This window comes from Prenolepis imparis, unplaced genomic scaffold (assembly GCF_030444845.1).
Source record: "Prenolepis imparis isolate NDT839.2.m4 unplaced genomic scaffold, iyPreImpa1.0 SCAF_117, whole genome shotgun sequence".
NCBI lineage: Eukaryota > Metazoa > Arthropoda > Insecta > Hymenoptera > Formicidae > Prenolepis > Prenolepis imparis.
In genome coordinates this window covers 91,985-101,858 of record NW_028141275.1, presented here as the reverse complement: position 1 = coordinate 101,858, position 9,874 = coordinate 91,985, and the positions used below count along the sequence as shown (strand labels likewise).

General features: G+C 28.2%; 1 pseudogene; it reads left to right on the top strand.

Annotated features, from left to right (window-relative positions):
* Nucleotides 1–7,197: 7,197 nt before the first annotated feature.
* On the top strand, nucleotides 7,198–8,698 carry LOC145947671 (uncharacterized; annotated as a pseudogene).
* Nucleotides 8,699–9,874: the final 1,176 nt, after the last annotated feature.

The following is a 9,874-nucleotide window of genomic DNA, read 5'->3' as shown; positions in this document are numbered from 1 at the left end:
CGAGGAGGACGACGACGATGGGTGGGAGAGATACGTCTCGCTCGCGGATAGGGAGAGAGCCGAGCGGGATGAGTGGGAGCGGGAGCGGGAGCAAAAGGAGGAGCGAGGTGAGTACACGCGAGAGAGACATGGAGAAAAAGCATCGAATGGAAACTTTAATTTGTTTTCTTTTTCAGATTTGCTGGCGGAAGCAGCGGCGGCGCCACTCCCCCCCTCCACGCCGTCCACGTCCTCGTCGACGTCGGACCCCTCTGTCTAGCCGGCGTGCGACTGTTCAAGATTCCGCGAATTGGTGGCTCTAATATGTAGCGAGAACTCGCGGGAAATGGCCGAGGAAGATGCCGAGTGGGAGGCCCTCGGTATCGACGATTTTATACGCGACAACGATTTGTTATAGAAACTCGATATTTTTCTCTTTCTTCGTGTTTCCTTTTCGTTAACCATCGATTGTGTACGCTGATCCTTAACCAATTTCTTTTTCAAGTTTCAGACAAATTCGCCGAGACCCCGTTTCCATAAGGTTTGTGCGGGGTCCTTTTCTTTTTTATACCCTTTAAACTCTCTCTCTCTCTCTCTCTCTCTCTCTCTCTCTCTCTCTCTCTCTCTCCCCCACACTTACTCACTTTTATTCTTACCTTGTACAGGTGTTTGATGACTTTTACTTCTGATGAATAATTGTTGCACGACTGTTAACAATGAGACGTTCCCATCTGACACACTGAATAATAAACAAATTTTTCTTCTTTCAGAAATTGTATCGACATTTATAACGAATACACTCACGCACTTGATCGAAAATAAAGAATTTATTTATCGATTGTAACAGTTAATTACAATCTCGGTTACTACTGATTGATTATTAAAATCACTCACAAAAAACGCGTTAAATACAAAGCGCACGTTACCCGATGCGGATGACAATAGTCTGCGACGATGACAACAGACTGCGGTGACGCGACGCGACGATAACAATCACGGCGTTGCCGAACATGAACGCGTATACATACATGACATGTGATAATAATATGTATAATTTTTAAGTTATTAAAAAAAACATTATAACGTATTATAATACGTTATACCTTTTTTTAAATAATTTAACATTATCTACTGTTTTGCCTTTTTTTCGCAAGGGAGTTGGTCGCTCTGAAAAAAGCGAATTTTTAGTTTCAAAAAAATTTATAATAGGTGCTTAAAATGACCACCATCCATTCTAACGCAAGCTCTCATGCGTTTCAATAGATTTCTTTGGACGTTCTCCATTCCAAACGTTCTCCACGTCCAAAGAAATCTATTTAAACGCATGAGAGCTTGCGTTAGAATCGATGGTGGTCATTTTGAGCACCTATTATAAATTTTTTTGAAACTCTAAAAATCCGCTTTTTTCAGAGCGACTGAAGTCAATCCGCTCTTTTCAGAGCGACCAAAAAACAACTCGCTCTTTTCAGAGCGACCAACACATTCACACGTGGAACATCTTGTTCGCAAAAACATAAATATAATTTTTCTCATGTATTGCTTGCGAAAAAAAGGCAAAACAGTAGATAATGTTAAGTTATTAAAAAAAAAAGTATAACGTATTATAATACGTTATAATGTTTTTTTTTAATAACTTAAAAATTATACATATTATTATCACATGTCATGTATGTATACGCGTTCACGTTCGGCAACGCCGTGATTGTTATCGTCGCGTCGCGTCACGGCAGTCTGTCGTCATCGTCGCAGACTATTGTCATCCGCATCGAGTAACGTGCGCTTTGCATTTAACGCGTTTTTTGTGAGTGATTTTAATAATCAATCAGTAGTAACCGAGATTGTAATTAATTGTTACAATCGATAAATAAATTCTTTATTTTCGATCAAGTGCGTGAGTGTATTCATTATAAATGTCGATACAATTTCTGAAAGAAGAAAAATTTGTTTATTATTCAGTGTGTCAGATGGGAACGTCTCATTGTTAACAGTCGTGCAACAATTATTCATCAGAAGTAAAAGTCATCAAATACTTGTACAAGGTAAGAATAAAAGTGAGTAAGTGTGGGGGAGAGAGAGAGAGAGAGAGAGAGAGAGAGAGAGAGAGAGAGTACGCACACACGCAAAACACAGACACACACACAAACACATTGCGTGTAGCGAACAGCTGATCGCAGCGAGCGCCTCACACAGTCGCCCGCGTCGGATAATGAGTTGCGCCGCTCCTGCCTACCGCCCGTACTCGTGCCGTAATTCGCTAACTATTTCTTTTAATAATTTGAAAACTAAGCTTCGGATCAAATTTTGGCAAAGGAAAAATCGTCTTAGAATTCAGTCAGGAATACGACATTTTAAGGACAAACGGTTGTTTTGAATCACCTTGTATATATATATATATATATATATACATATAGTTTAGTGGACTGTATATAAAATATTAATATTATCTTGAAAAAAATTAATTTTTTTAGATTCATACGAACATACTCTACAGAAGGAGAAAAGATTGATGGAAGAAAAAAGTAATACCAAATCGGAATCTTAATTAGGTCGTGAATTTAGAAAAAAAAGCTTTCATGTTACATTTCAAAGGAAAATGGTATAAAAATTGTATTTCATAAAATTTATTGTTAAACTACATACTTTGTCCTTGATAAATGTATATACAAAATTATTCTTTGTTTAGATATTACATTATTTTTTTATATTAGATAATATTAAAGAAATATTTTTTAGATAATATTAGATATTAATAAATATTTTTAGATAATTCTAATAATTCCAGTAAAAACGAAATCAGCGACAATGATTCCATTCCTGAATTAAATAACAGCTTACATGAACAAGGTATAACCGCGATATTCTACATTTTATTTTTTACATTTTCCATTTATAGGACAATATATTATAAAATAAAGATAAAATTTTCATAAAGTATGTATTTCTAGATGATGATATCAATCAAAATATTGGTGATAATAATTCTATCCTAAATATAAATGAAATTCCTATTGTCATAGAAGCAGAAGACAATGTTCCTACAAAAGATAATGGTATTACATCTGCAAGTAGTCGTAGTAAGTTATAACATCTATATATTTATACTTAATCCAATGATTTTAACAAGTTATTGTTAAAAAAAATTGTATATGTATATTTTATCCATACAAGCAAAGTTATACATAGTAAATAAATGGTATGTACTATTGTAACTTGTAACTTTTTAATAAAATTGTGTAATATTAATGAAGAATATAGATAAATAGAATAAACTATAATATTTTTGCAAACGATGATATTTGTAAGTAGAAAAAAAACTAAATATACAAAAATCATATTTTAATTATTTTACTATTACAGCTCCTGAAATTCTTGATTCTATATTACGATATGTTCTTGAAATAAAACTAATGTGTAGACGAATAGACGAACGTTTGCATGTTTTAGAAAATAATGACAATAATAAAAATATTCATCGTAATATTGATATGCTTCTTCAATTACCAATGGATTGTTTTGAAGACATTAATAATTTCGAAACTATATTAGCATCTGAGGAAGCACAATCACAATTGGTATATATATATTTTAAATCTTTTTTATAAAGTTTAACATTAACATTAAGAAAATGATTTATTATTATAATTTTATGGTAGGTAGATTAATATGTTAATTATGACTGGTGGTACTACAATAAAAGATGTAATGAAGAGAGCATTGCAAAAATTATTTACAAATAATCTCGCTTCCAAATGCTCTTAGACTGGAGCAAAAAATAATTTTAAATTAAAAGATTTAAAAATGATTATGTGCATGAAAAGTAAGTTTGTTGCATACAATATCATTTATTTGTTTATTAAATCGTGAAAATGTAAAATGCCAGAAACGATAATGCGAGAATCGATAATGCGAGAAATAATATATATTTTTATTATTTTCAAAAAACTGTTTTATATATTTTATGTTTTTGTTTTTATGTAGCGTTTAATTTAATATACGAAAAAAAATACTTATTTTTATGACACATAAATTAAGTTTATAATTTTATTTTTTTTAATTTTAATTTAAGAGTCACCAAAGTTACATTTAATATAATATTCTGTTACTATTAGTTACATATTAATTTATAATTTTTTAAAATGTATAATTTTCATATTTTTGAAAAAAGTTTTTGTTTAAATGTATTATAAATATATAATATGATAAAAATATTAAGATTTCTTAAATATTATATAAAGATATAAAATATAGTGTTCTTTTTAATATTGTCGAAGAGATATCCATGTTATGTAATATTTGTAATATAATATTACTGTGATATTATAATAAAAAGATGTATTTAAAGATAATTTATTTATTTTACTTATATGTATATATACAGTATATGTATATGTATACAGGGTGTCCAGTGGTTCGCGTTTCACTTATCGTGGACAGGTAGAGTGAGTTAAACCAAATAGAAAAGTCCTTTACTATTTTGCGAAATTCGCAATAATTAATGAGAAACTAATTTAAAAAGATCGACCAATTCGCGTGTCTACAAGCGCGCGACGAGAAAAGACAGCCCAGTGTTATGTGGTCACTATGCACGCGGCAAGAAGAGACAGCCCAATGTTTCACGGTTATTAGGCACGCGACGAAATTTAATTATGCTTTGCCTCATAATCAAAATGAATATAATAATTATCATAACCTCCTCCCTCAAATTAATGGAATAAGCTTCATTTTTGAATATAAAAACGAAAGACATTGGGTAAAAGTGCTTTTTCCATACATTTATAAAATGTTTGAGGCAAAAGTATTGTATCAACTTGTATTAACATACAATTTAAATGACACAATATTTTTTCTTTTACTTATCAATTTTCAAAAGTCATAATTTTTAACTGTTATATTTATTCATAATATTTTTATACTATTATAATATATTATTAAACTGTTATGTATTAAACTGTATGTTAAATTTTTAACTGTGCACTTAAATTGTTTAGCAAAAGAAATATTTCCTAATCTAAATGATAAAATATTTAAATTTTACGATGAAAAGAAAGCTGTATTAACAGAAGAATTTTTAATCGAACATATACAATTTGCCGGAAGAAGTGCTATTATTAATATTGAAATAGATAGGCCAGTTATACAAAGTAATTTTTTAAAAATATTTTTGTCTTAAAATATAAATTATATGTATAAAAACTCATTATTCACATATATAGTCAATTTTTTTTTAGATTTAGATCATCCAATAACTTCAACATTTAGTTCTTCTAATATAACTCTTACAGATACTTCTGAAGAAGATGAACCAGGAACTTCTCAATAGAATGTTCATAAATTAATATTTTTTTATCCACAATTACAAAAAAAAAAGAAATTGTTACGAAAAAAGTATTAAAATATTTTATATAATTAGAGTAAAATGAAATACTGTATCTTTTATATAAAATCAAGCTAATAAAAAAGGGCAATGAGCCGTAGCAAGTTAGCGCTCAATATTAATTTATATATATGTATATTTAATTAAAATCAATATATAACAAACGTTTCGATCTACAATAGATCATCTTCAGTGTACCAAAAATTAATAATGTACGTAAATACAATCTTGTTGGTAGTTATAAACGCAAAACATAATTCGCAACGTATAATTAAATTAAATAACTAAAACACAAAAATATTGTAAACCAACTATCATTCAAATAAAATACATAAATATTCTAAACCAGCGGTCGTATTAAAAGTCGCGATATAAAAGTAATCGTTAACAAATTGTCGAAACATCCCCTTAATCGTTTGAGTAATAGACTGTAATAAAATTAATTAGGTGAGAAAAGTGAAATAGTTATCCAAATAAGAAAAAAATTGAAATCCATACAGAATTATTTCCTGAGAATCCTTCAAAAATTACTATTTGTAGAACATGTGAGACGTTTGTTGGGTTGTCGTTATTGCCACGAACAAAAGACACATAATTTGAAAACCGTCAAAGATATATATTTGGAAATAAAAGGATGTCAGGAGTGGAGAAAAAGAACAAGAAAGGAGAGGGAAGGAAAAAGTAGGGGGGAAGTTTAGGAAAGGAGTATATTATTCAGATAATGAGTCTGTGTCACTTTGCTTATTTAAGCCCGAAATCTGACGCTTTATATGTACTATTTCCGAGATAATTGTCTTGTAATATGACGGTTCTGCATCTAAAATTTTTACATTATCCCAGTCGAATTCGTGATTGTACTTTAAACGGTGGCTGGAAATAACAGATGGGGATGTAGCCCTGTTAATATCCGATCGATGTTCTTTTATTCTCGTTTGTAATTGTCGTTTTGTTTGTCCGACATAAGAAACACCGCAGTCAATGCAATTAATTTTATACACTACATTGTTGCGACATCTGCTATCTAAAAACCTTTGCCCGTTCTAATAAATTTCTTTAGTGTATTATGACAGGAATATGCAATGTTAAAGTCATATTTTTTACTAATTTTGGAAAATCTCTCAGAAATGTTCTTCACAAGAAAGGAATCGTAAAAAACTTGTTATTCTTGGAATTATTAGGATTGTCAATATTGTTACAAGCAAAAATTAATTTTTTAATTCTGCTATTAATCGTGAAGAAAGTAAAAGGTAGCGGATATCCATTTTCTAAAAGGATTTCGATAATGAAGTTCGAATTTTTTTCTTGGAATATAGGATCTAAAATCTGTAAAGTTCTATCAGTTTAATTGAGAATAACACCTCGTTTGTGTGAGAGAGGGTGGTGGGAATAGAAATTGAGGAACCTACCTGAAAAGGTAGGCTTATGGAACCAATCGAACACCAGGAAATTTTGACTAACAATAATTGCGGCGTCCAAAAAATTGTCATAACCCTTTTCAATTGTGAAGAATTTGAGCGGCATCCACCTTGGACCAAATGTCAAATTGGCTTCTTTGGATGTCGTCTCGCCCTTTACGAACGTTCCAATAGATTTACCAATAGATCTTAATTAAATAAATTTATATTGAGCGCTAACTTCTTGCTACGGCTCATTGCCCTTTTTTATTAAATTAATTGATTTTAATCATAGGAGCCTTGTGATTTATATCTTTTATATAAATTTTCAGAGCATTAAAAGTTATTTTGGAAAGTCCATGTGGAATAGATATCTTTGAAGAGTACAATACCAAAGGATTTTTAAGTGAAAAAAGTAGAAGGCGAATAATTAACATAGTTGTAACTCAAATGCTTATTGTAAAAAAAGAATTAAAGTGTTCATTAACTTCAGTAGATAAGCGTTATTTCGTTAAAATTATAGCGGAAATTTTCCCTAAATTAAAAGATCCAGAAATTGAATTAGGCTATGTAAATACATAATAATATTTAAACAGTATATTTTGAAATTTAAATATTCCATTAATTTTTATAACAATTTTTTACATTTATATTTTATTGTTTTTCAGGAATCTTTTTATGATCCAATAACTAAAACAGGCTATTTAGCAAATAGGTTCTTCAATGTAAGAAGAGGCACAAAACGAAAAACGTATAATGAAAATTCCGAAAATAATAGTAACAAATCAAACAGAAGATGAAAATGAGAAATTAACAAAAGCTGAAATTAAGGATGCAATTCTTTTTTTCAAAAGTGCTACGCAAAATGAAAAATCACAAATTATTTCCAAACATAAAGACACATTTCAATATAGAAAAAAATTTTGTTTGAAGATTTAAATTTGTCCAGTACATTTCCAAAATTCTTAAATATCTCTGAATTGATAAGTTAAAAGTAATTTTTTTAATCAACATTTTATAACACAAATATATAAAATATATAAATAATAATAATAATATTAATGATGATTATTTAATAATAAATATATAAATAAATTATATAAAATAAAATATGTTAAATATAAAATATATAAAATAAATTATATAATGTATAAAATATATATAAATGTATAAAATTATGTATTGGTATTTGTAGATTGAAGAAGAATATAAGCTTTTATTTCCCAAATATGAAGACTACAACGAATTTATCAACTTTTACGAAATTATTTTGAAAGTTTTTTTGAAAACTAACAACGAAATACATCCTTCATTGGATAGATTGGAAAAAGGTAATGAATACATTAAATATATTTCTAACCAAATATAAAATATAATATTATCAATATTTGAAATTTTCAGCTTGGGATAGACCTAGAAGAGTTATTTTAGCATTATGTCAACTTCTTTCTCCAACAGCTAGGGGAAAATATAAAGCGGCAAGAGAAAAATCCGATACGGTTCTGGAAAAAATTATTTTATTTAAAAAAGTATATATCCTATAAATTAATTAACAATTACAGCTTTATCAGAATTATATATATTTATATAATGCTATATTTTCTTATCTTTTTTGTTTTAAAACGGTATACACTTACAATCAGAACCAGAAGAAAAAACTCAACCATGATTAATAGCTGTAGGCTCCAATAAAGCAGCTGTGGCTCAATATTTTTTAAGTATAGACGATAAGCTTATTCTTCTTTGTGTGTGTGTGTGTGTGTGTGCACAGTGTTTTTTAAAGGTTTCTGATATTTTATTTAAGAGTCATTTCGTTTTTAATACACATTATGATTGTAATCTGGTAAGTTTCTACAGATTTTTGGAAAAATATTTTTATAAAATGAACAATGTTTTTGTAACTCCACGCATAAGAGAAGTATATATTCTGCGAAACCAACTAAAAAACTAAATTTTTTAAAGTAATGTATAATAATCTTGCTATTTTGTGAGATTACATTATTATTCAGTATTATAATTTGTTACATTCATATAATATTGATTACTGTTTTTAATAATTTTTTTAGTGGTAAAGAGATATTTTAGTGATTAAGCTATTTTTAGTGATTAAACTATTTTGGTGATTAAGATATTTTTAAAACATGCCTTGAAATGTGTACAAATTGTACTTTTTATATCGGAAGTTCAATTAATTATGTCGACAATAATGATTCATTCGTTTTATGAAGATTCACAATTAAACTTACAATGTTGTTTTTCAAACTATTCTTCCGTGTTCAAAACTTATTCAGAATTTAGAAAACATTTAGCTAAATGTAAGTTAAATATTGAAAAAGTCAGTGCTATAGAAAATTCAAATAATTCGACAGAGATTTTTCCTAATAATTGTATTTATAACATTGATAAAGATTTAAATACCAATAATAATATTGAATCGAATATAAACACTAATAAGGATTTTAATATAAATTATTGTGCAGATCATATAAATCTTTCTGATACTTCTAAAGATGAATTTAATGATAGTTTGTTGATTTTTATACAAAATTCATATTCTTTTAGGATACCTGATTCAACAATTGATAAAATATTGCAATGTATCAATATATCTCAACTTGTCAATCCTGTATATTAAAAAAAATTTGGATAATGTAGATGAGTCGAACGTTATTTGTTGGCACACAAACTATCAACATTTTTAAATTCTCACAATTAAGAATTTAAAACGGTACCTTCAACTTGTACGTTCACTTATGTACCAATTATTAAAACATTAAAATTTTTATTTTAAAACAATTCTTTTGAAAAAGTGTTTGACTTTAAAATTTATTAAACTGAGACATTTATATATTTCAGTGCAATAAATTCTAAATAATATGTATGATAAATTGTAATAAAATTAGATCAGAAGAGATTCATCAAAAAAAGATAATTTTATATACATTAAATGGGAACAATTTTATGTCGTTTATTATTTTTCTTTCCTCTTTTTAAACACGTTACTTTTATAACTTAAGAAGTTCTCTATCTGTAAAGTTTATAATAAACACCACATAATTTGCTATAAATATGATTGTGTATAAAGCAATTTCTTAAAAAAAATGTTTTAATATTCAGTTAAAACATG